Source organism: Oncorhynchus gorbuscha, linkage group LG02, assembly GCF_021184085.1.
Source record: "Oncorhynchus gorbuscha isolate QuinsamMale2020 ecotype Even-year linkage group LG02, OgorEven_v1.0, whole genome shotgun sequence".
NCBI lineage: Eukaryota > Metazoa > Chordata > Actinopteri > Salmoniformes > Salmonidae > Oncorhynchus > Oncorhynchus gorbuscha.
The window spans coordinates 41,496,639-41,515,250 of NC_060174.1; the positions used below are offsets into that span (position 1 = coordinate 41,496,639).

The 18,612-nt window shown below is 41.1% G+C and overlaps 1 pseudogene; it reads left to right on the top strand.

Moving 5' to 3' along the window:
- Positions 1–251: 251 nt before the first annotated feature.
- Positions 252–8,760, top strand: LOC123992793 (annotated as a pseudogene).
- Positions 8,761–18,612: the final 9,852 nt, after the last annotated feature.

Sequence of the window (18,612 nt, forward strand, 5' to 3'; positions counted from 1 at the left end):
TGCGTTCTGGAATAGACTTTACTTCCTTATTGCAAAGGAAAATAGCTTACACCTGAATCTTTAGTGTTGACAATGTTTCCTCAACTTCATAAACTTGTCGAAATACAATTTAATTTGATGGTGCAACGTCTTGATTCATTCACGAGCTCTCTCTCTCTCTCTCTCTCTCTCTCTCTCTCTCTCTCTCTCTCTCTCTCGCTCTCGAACATATGACTACTGGCGAACACGCAAAGTCGCCCTTTGTCCTTCAGCCTGAGAAGTATGTCGACACCTGCCATTACATTTCTCCAGGTTGTTGAAGCTATATTTTCTGGACGGTTACAGTGATATGGGCATAACAACTGGATCCATCCACCACCTGACTCAACTGGTCGAAGGTAAGTCCGGGACAACCATTGTCACAGCGAGACTGTTCAAACTTTAACATATCCTATAAAATATTATATTATTTACGCGAACTGCGTTTGGTTTGTAAGTGGTTAGGGTTAGGGTTAGGGTTAGGGTTAGGGTTAGGGTTAGGGTTATAATAAAAACGCACAGATCATTTTAAAAGTTGGGTGCATGTACAATTTTGGGTGGAGTTTTGTAGCTACGTTTCTTGAATGAAGTGAGACTGTTCTCAGAAATAAAATTACTGTACAAACACAATGTTTCTGTCGGAAAAAGAAACTTGTACATTATGGATTTGTGCCAACTTTGGCGCTTACAGTGTTTCAACAGAGCATAGACCCTTTGAACATGACTGTTCTTGTGTTTGTGTAATAAAACTGTACTATTGGAGAAACATCATATTAGCATGTTGTTACATAATACTTTGATAATTGCATTTTAATTGGATAGCAATGAGCTGAACGTTTTTGCAAGAGGAATAATAGTGACTGTTCCTTATATCACATATGTAATAACTCCATTGTTATGCAATTATAAAGCCATTTCCAACATCTTATGTAACACCAATGTGATATTGTCATAATCCCAAAGTTACAACAGGTGTAAGAACTAGATGTCAAGTGTTACTCTATTTCCTGATGTCTCACTCATGAACATATATTTGTTAGTAATTTTGAAGCTGCCTAAGTGGTCTACTCTAATGTTGAGGTGATTCCATGTCCCTCATGTATTTCATTGTAGGCTATAGGCTATATTAAGATTTATATCTAAGGGCTCTCCAAACCATGTGCTTATGATCAAATATTTAGACTAATTCAATGAACTGTTGTAGTTTTTGGTTCTTCATCAAGTATTTGGCAGCCATCAAATAAATATATTTTAGTTTTTTTAAATGTCACTTGCATATATTCAAATATATATTCAAATACCTTCAGTATTATTTGGTTGGTTTCTGTGAGATATTCAAAATACTTAAAAATATTATTTGTTTTTCTGAGACCTGTATTTGAATATCAAAGAAAAAAGTTGCCTTTTAGTTGAAACACTGTTACACTACCTCAGTATTTGAAAAGTTGATATTTTGTAGTTTACAAAATACAACTTTTTTTCGGCCCAGGTCGTATCATTGTGCCTTCCACACGATATCCCTGAGGCGCGAGTCTTCATGTAACCATGACTAACCCTTCACTCTTGTCCTGTACCATTACCCTTTAATATCACGATTTAATGATAGAGTGTCAAGTGAGGCCAGAACAATTATATTGTTTCTCACCAGGAATCTCCCATGCTGTACTGTGTGTGTGTTAAACAGCTAAATTCGATTGCTGCCGGACTCCTCCCTGGGAATTGTACATGGTAGATCTGATTATGTTTCCTAATCTTCTCCTATTAAATCTCATATTCTTCCCCAGGGTGCCCTGGCTCAGATAGACCGACTCCGTCTTTCTGTCTGTGTGTGTACAGCGATCATCCCTTTCTCCTCTCCTCTGTCCCATAGTTTTCTCCTCCTCTTTCTCCTCTCCTCTCCTCCTCCCCTCTGTTCTCAGGGTGTGTTGTTTGGTAGAATCTGGTGTTAGCAGGTTGTTTCTGTCTCTCCTGCTTGGCTCTGTGATACAGAGTGGCGTGTGTTTTTTCCACACTCTGTTACACTCCTACGTCAATGCAGAGCACACAGGGATGTAAAATTTCCCACCTCTCCCAGTGTAGCACAGACTTCCCAGAAATTGTTACAACAAGTGGTGGCAATTTTATTGGCCTCGTATACTGTCAGGTTGTTTATTTGCGATGGACTGTGCAGAGAGACGAAAGGTGATCCAGGCCCTCAATGGAAAACAGAGTAACTTGCTTTGAGTGGACTGAACACAAGAGGGTCTAAAAGAGAAAGATCACACACACGGACACACACGTTCCAAGACACGTTCCAAGACATGTTCCAAGTTGTGTTCCAGTGCCCCAGATTCGTTCTCTGTAACATGGTGAGACAGAATGTAGCAGCAGCATGTGGTGCCCTTCTCAGAGTCCCAGTGAGAAGAGAATTATTCCCTGAAAACCAACTCAGCCAGACAGCCAGTCATACTAGCACATTACCGGAACCAGCTGTTGGGGCAAGCAGCTGTTGAATCAGATTACGCTAGATAAGCTAGTGGGCCTGTCAAGGAACTGCTTCGTTTTTTTTTCTCTCCAGATTCCATCCATAACAATTAGTAGGAGCTGTCCTGTTATCATCCTGTTATGTGTGAATCAGAGGGTCTGGGTGTGAGGGGCTACATGTGCACGTGGTATGAGGGAGGGAAGAGGAGCTCTGTCTGACCCATAGACATACATATGTACATTATTATTGCATAATATTCAGACACATCATTGGTCTGAACCCTATCCTCATTGTAGATTCATAAATAAATGTGTTTGCCACTCAGGCAGATAATTGGACAGTTGTGTAACGGCTGTTTGGTCTCTCCGCGTTAACTCTTAATGCCTGAAGCAAAACACAATGACTCCGAGCAGGTCACTGATTGATTCATAATGTTCGATAACATTTAATGCCAGGTCTGTATATGAGGTTCTCCATAGGGCCACCTACTGTATGTGCATATGAGTGGGAGGGGGCTTCATGAATAATTCATGAGCAAATATGTTGGTCAGAATAGTAAGAATATGAAAGAATATGAAACATGTTTGTCTTACTTTCACCTCAAACGCAAACAGATCAATAGAGCAGAGCAGGCTCTCTTCCTGATCTTTTGAGTGTTATAACTATACTGTACTTCTATGGTTATGACCCTGTAAGTGCAGCACAGCACTGTTTCATAATTTAATCAAATGGGGTATCTGAGGGATAACAGATGGGGGTACTCATACTGTAATGATATTTGAGCTGATGTTAAAAGCAGGAAGGAAGCCTCTATTAGGTACAATCTTATCACATAGTCTAATGGAGTTGCTTATGGGGCTGCTTCAGTAACATGCAAGGATCCTTGAAAAGTCTCTCCTGAGTGTCTTTCCATTGATTTTCGGATCCGAATAGATCAGGTAATCACATCGCTGTCTGAGTAATGTTTGTGCTGTAGATACTTTTTGTTCTTACCGTCGTTCCTTAGCAGCTATTACAGTGGTGTTCTTCCATTTGCTAAATGTAGTTATGGTGTTGTTTGTTTCGTGTCATAGGGAATTGCTATACCTGTAAATCGAGCTATCTGCTTTGTTACTGTCAGACAGAAGAGGGCTGGGTTGGTGCAGAGATGAGCTAGAGATGAGCCAAGACAGGATCAGAGAGCGATTAGTGTCTCACAAAGTGTAGAAAGTATAAAATACAGCAAGGAAGATGAACAACTGCACCAACATCACTCTCTCAAAGTGGACAGCATCCCTCCCTATTCCCACAGTCAGTTACTCATCTTTAGCCTGATAGGATCTGTGCTGTCGTGACATGGAGACAGGCGCTTGCTGATAGACCTCTATCTATCTGTACATCTGCCCCTCACAGTTAGCCCACAGTGGCAGCATGAATGTAGTCTCTTGCTGTGACAGTAGCTAGCTATTGGCCAGTGCAGATTCAAGATTACAGGGTTAGCCATAGTAGTAAAGCACCCCTGGAGCAAATTAGGGTTAAGTGCCTTGCTCAAGGGCATATCAACACGTTTTTACCTTGTTGGCTCAGGTATTCAAACCAGCAACTTTTCAGTTACAGGCCCAATGCTCTAACCACTAGGCTACTTGCTTGTACTTCTACAAGCCTATAGAATTAGGGGAACAACTTGACATTCTTAACTTGGCTCTTATAATCAGATTAGCTGTCAACATGTATGTTTCCAGGTAAACCAGAACATGTAAATGAGCTGTCTTAGAGGTTAGGGTGACCTAATAATGTGTTCTAACTCAACCTGTCAGATCACTTCCTATCCCAGTGTGTACTTTCAGTTCATCAAAGAGCCAGGAGGGGAGCCTTGTCCAGGAAACCATACAGTTAAAGTGCATTCAAACTCATAGCATAGATGAGCCAAATACAGTACAATAAGGCCAAATTTAAAAAAATGGTTTCAATATTTCAAAATCATCCCAATGTGACTGGAATAGACTGTGTAGCTCAATGACGTTACTTTAAGATCGAATCCTTATTTGGTGAAAGTGCCGCGTCCGTTTGGGATACTACAACAACAAAGAGGTTACTGCAAATCACTACACTGCTTCTTCCCTCTGACCTCACTGCAGACGTGATAGAACAGCAGAATATGTACTACACGTTTCATCAACAAAACAAAAACTAATTAAAAAACAAATTAAAACAATTATTTGGGAGATATTGACTTGCATTGGGTTTTGGACAGAAATGATAGCATTAGTAGACAGCAGTCAGGTAATCAAAACCATAGAAAGGATTGCTGTCCCTCCTTATACAAAGGCTTACAGGATAAGGAAACAAACATGTCATTTTGTAATTTAGGTCATTATTAGGTCAACTATTTACTTTTAATTTAGTCTGTAGTGTTCAGCAGTTAACAGTCAGGTCAAATCTACTTTCTACAAACACAGCAGCAGGTGGATAAATATTAGGAGTCAGGTCATTGCTGCTCACCAATAATCCTTTGTAAATTGCATCTGAGAATGTGCTTCCTTCATGCCTGTCCTAAAATATCCAGGGGTGATACTGCATATTCATTTTGAGATATAGGACACTACTGTGTGGATTTTCTAAACCCTGCAGCTACGGGAAAGGGCCTTTATTTGCTCACCTGCCATTTTGTTTCACACCTGGGTAAAGGAACACACACCTGCTCTCTCCTCTAACAGTCAGGAAGCTGGTGTCGGAAATCACAAAGGAACCAAGTACAACGCCATCAGGTAGTTGATTGTGAGGAGTACAGAGAAATGCTTACACACACACACACACACACACACACACACACACACACACACACACACACACACACACACACACACACACACACACACACACACACACACACACACACACACACACACACACACACACACACACACACACACACACACACACACACACACACACACACACACACACTAAAAGAGATGCACTCATGCTTAGACTTAATACACTATGGGCTGGTTTCCTGGACCCATATTAAGCCTTATCCTGGACTAAAAAGAAGGCTTAATGGAGAATCTCTTGTCAAAAGCATATGTAATCTTTGTCATTACCAGGTGTATCTTATAGTTCTGAGATTGGCCCCAAAGCATACTTGAAAAGGATATCCAAGACCAGACAAGATGGAGACGCTCAACCTCACCAACTACTCCAACCTCAGCTCAGACAATGAAAGCAGCAGTCTCTTCTCTGGGAGTCCCTATAAGACGGTAGAGATCGTCCTCATCATCCTGGTGGCCGGGTCACTCAGCCTCGTCACCATCATTGGCAACATCCTGGTTATGCTCTCCATAAAGGTTTGGATTAAAGATCCATCACTTCATTTTTTAAATTAATCATATTTTTAGGATACAGTTGAAAAGGTGACTTATTGGATAGCCAATATTCAGTGCACCTAAAATACTGGAGACCTGTTATTCTTTAGTGTTGTGATTGAAAGATATTGGCAAAATGCATTGCACATTGTTAGGGTCAGGAGTTACTCCTGACCATGTGACCTTGGCCAGATCACATGGTCGGGAAAAACTCCTGGTTCTACACACGTCTTTTCTAATATTCTCCTGTATGCTCTCCATAAAGGTCAATAGGAACCTCCAGACTGTCAACAACTATTTCCTGTTCAGCCTAGCCTGTGCTGACCTCATTATTGGCCTGTGCTCCATGAACCTCTACACTGTCTACATTGTGATTGGACACTGGCCCTTAGGCCCGGTCGTGTGCGACCTGTGGTTGTCCATTGATTACGTGGTCAGCAATGCCTCAGTTATGAACCTCCTCATCATTAGCTTTGACCGCTACTTCTGCATCACCAAGCCTCTCAGCTATCCGGTGCGCCGCAGCACCATGATGGCGGGGATGATGATTGCGGCGGCCTGGGTGCTGTCATTCGTACTATGGGCTCCTGCCATCTTGTTCTGGCAGTTCTTCGCGGGTGGGCGGACGGTGCCGCCTGGCGAGTGCTACATCCAGTTCTTCTCCAACGCAACGGTGACGTTTGGCACGGCCATCGCGGCCTTCTACCTGCCTGTGGCCATCATGATCAGTCTCTACTGGCGAATATCCAAGGCCAGTCGCAGCCGGGTACGGAGGAACAGCAGGAAACCTTCAGGGAATAGCCTGGGAGAAGGCCCATCGCAGAGCCAGGAGGATGGGTGCAGGGCCCAGCCCAATGACTGTACTGTGACTGGGGAGGAGGAGGAGGAGGAGGAGGAGGGTGGGGATGGAGAGAAGGTTGGGGAGGGGGTCCAGCAGCAGAATGACAGGGAGCCCTGCAGAGGGGAAGGGCCAGACAGAGATAGCTCTACCACAACAGTCAGCAACCTTGCCTCATCATCCAATCAAAAGAAAGAGCCTGACCTATCACAGAAGGGGTCAAATGGTGAGGCCAAATCCAGCCAGACGCGGTGTTGCTATCAGAACCAGGCCAAAGGCTGTGGGCCCAAACTCTCCTGTATCAGAAGCAACTCCCGGCCTGAGGGAGAGACATACAAAGCCACGCATAGCAACACAGATTCCACCCCTGCAACAGAGAAACACAGCCTGGTGACACGGACGCTGTTAAAGGTGTTGATATATATATATATATACAATGCACAACAGAATAGACAGCAACTTCCATTAAATAATAATATGAAGTATGTGTAAAGTGAAAAGATATATACACTGAGTAACCAAAACATTAAGAACAACAGCTGTTTCATTTACATTATATTACATTTAAGTCATTCCATAACATAGACTGACCAGGTGAATCCAGGTGAAAGCTATGGTCCCTTATTTATGTCACTTGTTAAATCCACTTCAATTAGTGTAGATGAAAGTGAAGAGACAGGTTAAAGAGGGATTTTTAAGCCTTGAGACAATTGAGACATGGATTGTGTATGTGTGCCATTCAGAAGGTGAATGGGCAAGACAAAAGATTGAAGTGCATTTGAAAGGGTTATGGAAGTAGGTGCCAGGTGCACTGGTTTGTGTCAAGAACTACACCGCTACTGGGTTTTTCACGCTCAACAGTTTCCCTTGTGTATCAAGAATGGTCCACCACCCAAAGGACATCCAGCCAACTTGATACAACTGTGGGAAGCATCCCTGTGGAACCCTTTCGATACCTTGTAGTCCTCAACCTAACTCAATATTAGGTATGTGTTCCTAATGTTTTGTATACTAAGTGTATACTTATAACCATAATCAAAAAGCACAAGATATTTTACATGGTAGGGGAGAATGTAGAATCATGAAAAAAATGCATTCATACTGATAAAAAATCTATCACTTTTCTATCTCCAGGTGACAAAGACGAACTCCAAGCAGAGCCCCAAGAGGAAGACGAAGAAGAAAAAGGGCCCTCCGTCCCGGGAGAAGAAGGTGACGCGCACCATCATGGCCATTCTGGTGGCGTTCGTGGCCACGTGGACACCTTACAATGTGATGGTGCTCATCAACACCTTCTGCTCCAGCTGCATCCCCAACTCGCTGTGGACCATTGGCTACATTGCTACATCAACAGTACCGTCAACCCGGCCTGCTACGCCCTGTGCAACACCACCTTCAAGAACACCTTCAGACAGCTGCTGCTCTGCCAGTACAGGAACATACGCACGATGAGGTCATGAGGACCAGGGGGTCAGGGGTCATGGCTGCGAAGCTGCTGTCTTGATTCACTCAGATACTCACAGATCTGATAGGACTGGATAGGTGAAAGTAGGTGAAGCTATTGTTTAGACCTACCCAGTCATCTTTGATCTGTGCAGAGGCTGAACCAGAGCAGAAGGAGAGGGGAGACAACTTCTTAGAATGAAATGCAGCTCAGATGTGTATCTATGTATGTTGGTTGTGGTTTTATATGAGTAGGTACCAAATTAGACTGCTATTCTCATGAAACGTTTGGTTTCAACATGGTGGCTAAACTCGGTTTACATAATGGCTGTCTATGTTATGTTTTGGGTATGTGACATGTCTACTCTATGGTATGAATTTGGATATCTCGGGTATGTCTGGGTGATTCTGTCTGATGTCTTGTGATTGGTTGTTGTCCAGTGCTTGTTTGATAAACAGGTGCAGTGGCAGAGGTTTGCTCAGAGCTGTTTCTGCACTGTTCAGACACTTAAGGTTTGTTTGTTGATATACTATGACACATGGTTACAGATGTTCCCCTATGTACAGTTGAAGTCAGAAGTTTACATACATCTTAGCCAAATACATTTAAACTCAGTTTTCACAATTCCTGACATTTAAACCTAGTAAAAATTCCCCATTTTAGGTCAGTTAGGATCACCACTTTATTTTAAGAATGTGAAATGTCAGAATAATAGGAGAGAATTATTTATTTGAGCTTTTATTTCTTTCATCACATTCCCAGTGGGTCAGAAGTTTACATACACACCATTAGTATTTGGTAGCAATGTCTTTTAACTTGGATCAAACTTTTCAGGTAGCCTTCCACAAGCTTCCCACAATAAATTGGGTGAATTATGGCCCATTCCTCCTAGGAGACAGAATGCGTTTTCTTCCTGAGCGGTATGATGGCTACGTGTTCCCATGGTGTTTATAATTGCGTACTATTGTTTGTACAGATAAACAAGGTACCTTCAGGCGTTTGGAAATTGCTCCCAAGGATGAACCAGACTTGTGGAGGTAACAATTGTTTTTCTGAGGTCTTGGCTGATTTCTTTTGATTTTCCCACGATATCAAGCAAAGAGGCAGTGAGTTTGAAGGTAGGCCTTTAAATACATCCACAGGTACAGCTCCAATTGACTCAAATGATTTCAATTAGCCTATCAGAAGCTTCTAAAGCCATGAAATAATTTTCTGGAATTTTCCAAGCTGTTTAAAGGCACAGTCAACTTAGTGTATATAAACCTCTGACCCACTGGAATTGTGATACAGTGAATTATTGGTGAAATAATCTGTCTGTAAACAATTGTAGGAAAAATTACGTGTGTCATGCACAAAGTAGATGTCCTAACCGACTTGCCAAGACTATAGTTTGTTAACAAGACATTTGTGGAGTGAAAATTTGTGGAGTTGAAAAACGGGTTTTAATGACTCCAACCTAAGTGTATGTAAACTTCCGACTCCAACTGTAAGTATAAATGAGGTTTAGATTGTTAAAAAAAGATGTGTAAGAATTCTGAGAAACAACATAAAAACACTAGTACTGTTGATATATCTAGGAGAAGAAGAAGAAGAGGGAAGAGAGAGAAGAGAGGAAAAAGACTGAGAATTTCCTGCACAGCCAAAACCAACAGATTCAGAGAAACATAAGACTACGAATACACCTGTAAATATACAGTACCAGTCAAAAGTTTGGACACACCTACTCATTCAAGGATTTTATTTGTACTATTTTCTACATTGTAGAATAATCGTGAAGACATAACAACTATGAAATTACACATGGAATCATGTAGTAACCAAATAAGTGTTCAACATTTTATATTAGAGATTCTTCAAAGTAGCCACCCTTTGCCTTGATGACAGCTTTGCACACTCTTGAAATTCTCTCAACTAGCTTCATCTGGAATGCTTTTCCAACACTGCGGTCCGACTCATCCCAAACCATCTCAATTGGGTTGAGGTCGGGTGATTATGGAGGTAAGGTCTCTCCTTCTTGGTCAAATAGACATTACACAGCCTGGAGGTGTGTTTGGGGTCATTGTCTTGTTGAAAAACAAATGATAGTCCCACTAGGCGCAAACCAGATGGGATGGCGTATTGCTGCAGAATGCTGTGGTAGCCATGCTGGTTAAGTGTGCCTTGAAATTCTAAATAAATCCCTGACAGTGTCACCAGCAAATCACCCCCACACCATCACACATCCTCCTCCATGCTTCATGGTGGGAACCACACATGCGGAGATCATCCATTCACCTATTCTGCATTTCACAAAGACACGGCGGTTGGAACCAAAAATCTCAAATTTGGACTCATCAGACCTAAAGACAGATTTCCACCAGTCTAATGTCCATTGCGCATGTTTTTTGGCCCAAAAAAGTATCTTCTTCTTATTGGTGTCCTTTAGTAGTGGTTTCCTTGCAGCATTTCGACAATTAAGGCCTGATTCACACAGTCTCCTCTGAACAGTTGATGTTGAGATGTGTCTGTTACTTGTGAGGCATTTATTTGGGCTGCAATCTGAGGTGCATTCGAATGAATTTATCCTATGCAGCAGAGGTAACTCTGGGTCTTCCTTTCCTGTGGCGGTCCTCATGAGAGTCAGTTTCATCATAGGGCTTGATGGTTTTTGTGACTGCACTTGAAGAAACTTTTAGTTCTTCAAATTTTCTGGATTGACTGACCTTCATGTCTTAAAGTAATAATGGACTGTTGTTTCTCTTTGCTTATTTGAGCTGTTCTTGCCATATTATGGACTTGGTCTTTTACCAAATAGGGCTATTTATAAATAAATAGGGCTCTAATATAAAATATATTTTGATTTGTTTAACACTTATCTGGTTACCACATGATTCCATATGTGTTATTTCATAGTTTTTATATCTTCATTATTATTCTACAATGTAGAAAATAGGATTAAGAAAACGTTAAAAAAATGGAATGAGTAGGATGGTGCAAGCTCATGACTGGTACTGTATGTAACTACACTGTATATACAAAAGTACGTCGACAACTCTTCAAATGAGTGGATTCGGCTATTTCAGCAACACCCATTGCTGACAGGTGAACGCTACCTCCCCAAATGTATAGTGCCGATTGTAAAGTTTGGTGGAGGAGGGATCGTAGTCTGGTGCTGTTTTTCATGGCTCAGGCTAGGCCCCATAGTTCCAGTGAATGGAAATATTAACGCTACAGCATACAATGACATTCTAGATGATTCTGTGCTTCCTACTTTGTGGCAATAGTTTGGGGAAGGCTCTCTTCCTGTTTCAGCTTGACAACATCCTGTGCACAAAGCGAGGTCCATATAGAAATGGTTTGTCGAGATCAGTGTGGACCTCACGAATACTCTTGTGGCTGAATGGAAGATGGTCCCGGCAGGAATGATCCAACATCTAGTGGAAAGTCTTCCCAGAGTAGTGGAGGCAACTACATATTAATGCCCATGATATGTCAATGAGGTGTTCGAAGAGCAGATGTCCACATACTTCTGGTCATGTTGTGTATCAGTGAGTGAGTCTGCGCACATCGTGCTTCTGCACATGTACAGGGCCTTCAGAAAGTATTCACAGCCCTTTACTTTATCCACCTTTTGTTGTGTTACAGCTTGAATTTAAAATTGGATAATACAATATTTTGTTCCACTTGCCTACACACAATACCCCATAATGTCAAAGTGGACTTTGTTTTTAGAAATGTTTACAAATTAATACAAATTAATTTTGTCAGTTAGTATTCAACTGATTTCTTATGACAAGCCTAAATAAAAATGTGCTTAACAAGTCACATAAAAAGTTGCATGGACTCACTCTGTGTGCAGTAATAGTATTTAATATGATTTTGTATTATGACTATGATGTCATCTCTGTACCCTACACAAGTGAATTTCACAAACAGATTCAACCACAAAGACCAGGGAGGTTTCAATGCCTCGCAAAGAAGGGCACCTATTGGTAAAAAAATAAAATAAGCAGACATTGAATATCCCTTTGAGCATGGTGATGGTAATAATTACACTTTGGATGGTGTATCAATACACCCAGTCACAACAAAGATACAGGAGTCCTTCCAAATTCAATTGCCGGAGATGACGTAAACCGATCAGGGATTTCACCATGAGGCCAATGGTGACTTTAAAACAGTTACAGAGTTTAATGGCTGTGATAGGATAGAATTAAAATAAGGAAGCCTGTACAGAATACAAATATTCCAAAACACACATCCTGTTTGCAATAAGGCACTAAAGTAAAACTGCCTAAAAAAAACTTTTGTCCTGTTTTGGGCAAATTCAACACGCCACATCACTGATTACCACTCTTCATACTTTAAAGCATGGTCGTGGCTGCATCTTGTTATACATATTTTTGTCATCAGCAAGGACTAGGTCGTTTTTTGGGGGGATAAAATTAAACAAAATAGAGCTAAGCACAGGAAAAATCCTAGAGGAAACTTGGTTCATTCTGCTTTCCAACAGACACTGGGAAAAAAATTCAACTTTCAGCAGGACAATAACCTAAAACACAAGGCCAAATATACACTGGAGTTGCTTACTAAGACTGCATTGAATGTTCCTAAGTGGCCTAGTTACAGTTTTGACTTAAATCGGCTTGAAAATCTACAGCAAGACTTGAAAATGTCAGTCTAGCAATGATCAACAACCAACTTGACAGAGCTTGAAGAATTTTTTAAAGAACATTGTGCAAATATTGTGCAATGCAGTTGTGCAAAGCTCTTAGACATTTACCCAGAAAGACTCATAGCTGTAATCATAGCATGTATTGACTCAGGGGTGTGATTACTTATGTCAATTAAGATATTTCTGTATTTATAAATGTGCAAACATTTCTAAAACATGTTTTCACTTTGTCATTATGAGGTATTGTGTGTAGACAGGTGAGAAAAAACATATATATTCAGGTTGTAACACAACAAAATGTGGAAGGGGTATGAATACTTTCTGAAGGCTCTGTATCTTTCTGTGCTTATGGGAGGAGAGGAGTATACTGTATATACCGATAAAGAAACATGCTAAACCACATCTGTTATCCAACCCTGTAACTGTACAACTTGAACTATTGTGATATAACTCCCTTTTCTCCTCATTACCGATCCTCGACCCTCCCCTCCTCATGTTCTGCTTATTCATACTCCATACATTTAACCACAACAGGTATTTTGAATTGGGTATAAATACAACATTATATGTCAAACTGAATGTCCTTTCTTTATCACAGACAATGGTTTAGAGCACAATTCAACATGGTGACACATCAACCAACAATTGTCACCACCGTGAAACTGGATCTTACTGGGAAATGACACAGTGATGTAGTTCGTGGGGTGGTTCATATGTTCATATTTTCCAGCCCGGATAGCTTGTTCATTTCCACCAGAAGACAGCTATTGAGAGAGGAATATGTGTATTTATCCCCTAGATTAGCTAAAGCAGTCACCAGACACAGGGCTTAATGTTATAATCCCCCTGTCTTCAGTAGTGCTATAAATCACAGCACGAAGAACACAACATCAACAACAGTAGTTGAGGCCCATTCACTTAGCCATATTTAGTCCTGTGTTTTTAAACACCAAGAGTGTTTCATAACGAATGGACTGTTGTACTGTATGTGGGACAATATGTGTAACACAGCCCTCCATACACACACAAACACATCCACACACACTATGTGTGTGGTGTTTTCATTTATGTACTGGTACTGTGGGTGTCGGGATAAGTAATGAGTTGTGGGAGCTACAGTGGTGTATGTCTTAACTACGTCTTAACTCCTAACTCAAAGCTCCCATTGCATGAATTGCTGAGGTGTGAGTGCCCTCTAGAGGTTAAATTGATGGGACACAGCAACATAGTGGCACTTGGATGCCGTTTTTCACCAGACACGGTAGTGTGTGTGTGCATTGTGGACGTGGACGGTATGGCAGGGGATATGCTGATTTGCTACCAAAAACAAACCTGACTTTAATGTCATATGCAAGCTAGAAGAGAATATCAGTGTCATGTTGTGAATGTAGCCAGTACCAATATAGCCTATTTTGTCCATAACCATTATTATTAGGTTTAGTATAACCATTATTTATTAGGTTTAGTTTGACACAACTTTAAAAGCTGGCTGGACTGACAGGATGCACAAAGGGCTGTTCTGACATCACCTTGCATGAACTTGTAGACACAGACTCTTACCTGTGTCGGTATGTTGCTCAAAGAAAACCGGGGGAAAAAAATTCAGCACCAAACAAGACTTTGATGCCAAGCCGTTCAACAGACATTTCAATGTAACTAAGGTGACAAGGTATATACATTTTTTATACATTCTTTCATTCGCCTTTCTAAATCCACCCTTCCAGTAGGACCAAGATAATCCCGATTTTCGGCATGAAAACTATCCTAATCACCTTTGAAAAATGCAATAAAGACATTTGATCCTGACTAAAGGGCAGATTGGATTACCAGATCCAAATCCCTATACTGAGGATCAGAATCAAATTATTCAGTTTTGAAAAACCCAACTATAATATTTAATCCTGCAAATTTGAGGAACTTTTAAACATGCTACCTGAAGAAAATCAGCGTGACTGTTAATGTAGGCCTACTTATTTTGTGCTCAACTGGAATGTTTATTGGAATATGCAAGTCAAGATCCCCAAATACTGTATCTGGTTTCCAAGCCTGCACATTTTGGTTCCTTGGAAGTTGTGGAAAGTACGTTTTGGTTTCCGATTGATTCTGGATTCTGACGGATTTGCGATTTCCAACTTGTTGTATAATGTTTATGTCCAATGGCTATAATTTCTTGTTATAATTTCTCTTCATATGACAAGGATTGAAAAGAATTTGCCAGTAAATTGTTGACTTTATTCATGATGATGGCTGCTAGCTTGCTAGCTAAGATTTTGAAGTATGACGTTTACATGATTAGTCCAATCAAAGCTATGGTTGATATTATGTGATTTGATGTCATTTTATCTGTGGCCAATGGCCTTGAGCCCTCTTGGATGGGCACTCTAATGTAACTTTATGGCAGCACCCAAGGGGCTTGAATTGTTTTTGCTCTACCCTTAGATTTTGCAGTGACGTAGTGTCCCCATGAGTGACAGAACACTGAGCCAATCACGGCACAACTGTAGAACATTACCAACCCCTACACTAAGGAATTTCCCACAGGCTGCCACACCACCAGAGAAAGCACTGAGCTAGTCTGAAACACCTGCATTTGGGAACTTCCTTACTCAAGAAAGCAAAAAAAAGAGATCATGTTCGTATGCGGCTTTATCAAGTCAATCATTTTTTAAATTTGAAATTGTTTGCAAACTGATATGTGACACATATTAATGCCAAAATAACATGCAAAACAGACAAAAAATAATAATAAAAAATAATGAATAAATATATATATTTTTTTGCCCCAACTGCCCTGACTGACGAGTTGTCACTGGTCCTGTGTGAATTTAAGTATGCTCCCTCTAATTCTCTCTCTCTCTCCCTCTCTAACCTCCCAGAGGACCTGAGTCCTGGCTGTCCCCAGTACACCTAGTCATGCTGCTGCTCCAGTTTAAACTGTTCTGCCTGTGGCTATGAAACCCTGACCTGCTCACTGGACATGCTACCTTGTTCCGACCTGCTGTTTTTGACTCTCTCTCTCTCTCGCACCTGCTTTCTCAACCTCTGAATGCTTGGCTATGCAACTGACATTTACTCCTGAGGTACTGACCTGTTGCACACTCTACAACCACTGTAATTATTATTTGACCCTGCTAGTCATCTATGAACGTTTGAATATCTTGAAGAACAATCTGGCCTTAATGGCCATGTACTCTTATAATCTCCACCCCGCACAGCCAGAAGAGGACCTACCACCCCTCAGATCCTGGCACCCCTCAGATCCAGATTCCTCTCTAGGTTTCTTCTTAGGTTCCTGCCTTTCTAAATCTGCATTGCTTGCTTTTTGGGGTTTTAGGCTGGGTTTCTGTAAAATCACGTTGTGACATCTGCTGATGTAAAAAGGGCTTTATGAATAAATGTGATTGATTGTCTCTATACTAATTCATCTGAAAGGTACAGTATTCACAAATGCCACTTTACCAGTTTATTTAAATTTTCAGGCCACTTGCAATTCACCTCATAATCTGTAAGTATAAGTCTGGTAAGATAATTTATAATGCTAAAAATGCAACAATACATTTTCACACATTTCTTATTCAGTTCATTAAAATGTTTATTTTTATTCTTTCATACTTAGAATTAAGAATGATTAGTTACATTTTGCAATTACTTACTACTTTTGAGCTACTACTTAGCTAATTAGCTAACCCTTCCCCTAACCCTAACCTAACTCCTAACTCTAACGTTAACTTTAACCTTAACCCCTAACCCTAACCCCTAGCTTAGCCCCTGTCGTGCCATGTTGTGTTGCTACCGTGTTGTTGTCATGTTGTTTTGCTACAATGCTTTGTTGTCATGTGTTGCTGCCATGCTATGTTGTTGTCTTAGGTACCTCTTTATGTAGTGTTGTGGTGTCTCTCTTGTTGGGATGTATGTTTTGTCTAACTTTTTACATTTTTTATCCCAACCCCCGTCCCTGCAGAAGGCCCTTTGCTTCTTGGTAGGCCATAATTGTAAACAAGAATTTGTTCTCAATTGACTTGCCTAGTTAAATAAAGGTTAAAAAAAGCAAATGTTAGCCTACCTAGCTAACATTCGCATTAGCCACCTAGCTAACATTCACATTAACCACCTAGCTAACATTCATATTAGCCACCTAGCTAACATTCGCATTAGCCACCTAGCTAACATTCGCATTAGCCACCTAACTAACATTAGCCACAACAAATTGGAATGTAACATTTCATACTAATTGCAATTTATAACATGTTGTACAAATTACAATTCGTAACATATCATACGAATTGTAATTTGTAACATATACAAAATGGACGATGGACATCCACAAATTAATATATGTACATACCATACGAAACGTAACATATCATACTAATGAAGTGTCTTGGATTTACATTTACTATGTTACATCTACACCTGAGTCCCAGTTTTGCCCAGGGATGAATGAGATCTGCAGGAAGGATCTACTGGCTAGGAACATGAACAGGATGCTTCGACTCGTCCCTAAAGAGTACAACATCTTCCCCAAAACCTGGTGCCCCCTTGCAGGGTAAAAGCTCACCATGGGAGACTGTGGAACAGCTGCACGTTGGCCTACTGTGTAAATCGCACATGCAAACACACACACATTTTCCAAAGGCACCAAAGTTCACAACACTGTGGGTGCAAGGGTTGAAGAAAATATTATGAAGGAACTAAAGCCTTAAATACCAATAAGCTATAAAATGTAATAATTTGAAACCACACAACATCCCTTGCATTGCAGGTACATTGAATTTCAAGGTTACTGTAAGAGTGTGGAAGCAAAATACCTTTTTCCGCAAACTCGAAAATGGTTGCCAGGGCAAAGGGAATCACATCAACCATCAGCCCCGGGATATCAACCCTGAGGAGCACATCATCTGCCAGAACTACATCTCCAAGGTAACCATTCCAAGACATGCAAGGCATGGCTACCTGCTCATCCATATGAACTGCCCTGCTGATTGGGCAGTCAGTTGAGTGTGATGTGATTACTGTACCTGCAGTGAAGGTAGTTTATGTGTAGGAAATAGGAATACACATTGAGTGTACAAAACATTAGGAACACCTTCCTACTATTGTGTTGCACCCCCTTTTGCCCTCATAACAGCCTCAATTATTTGAGGGCATGGACTCTACAAGGTGTCGAAAGCGTTCCAGAGGGATGCTGACCCATGTTAACTCCAATTCTTCCCACAGTTGTGTCAAGTTGGTTGGTGGACCATTCTTGACACACACGGAAATTGTTGAGCGTGAAAAACACAGCAGCATTGCAGTTCTTGACACACTCAAACCGGTGTATCTGACACCTACTACCATACCTTGTTCAAACGCACTTAAATCTTTTGTCTTGCCTATTCACCCTCAAAATAGCATGCACACACAATCAATGTCTCAATTGTCTCAAGGCTCAAACCTTCTTTAACCTGTCTCCTCCCCTTCATCTACACTGATTGAAGTCGATTTAAGTGATGTCAACAAGGGATCATATCTTTCACCTGGTCAGTGTATGTCATGGACACTTACCCTACTACTAGTCTCCTCTTCTTGTTTGCTGTGTGTGTGTGTACCCATCTTTTTGTTGTGGCAATAAAGTGTGAATTATATCAATGTCTCCAACTGGTCATTATCAGTCCTCTTACTGGGATTCTGGGACAGTTGCACCTATAATCAAAATCTGCACCTATATTGGAGGCCACGACATGGTGGCACTCTTTTTCAGACAGGGAAGATGTGGTCATTAAGAGCCTGATCACGGCCCACCCGACCCTGAGGCAGAAATACAGCACAGGCTTCCCCAGCCAGCTAGGGCACAGCTCCAGAGATCCTGGA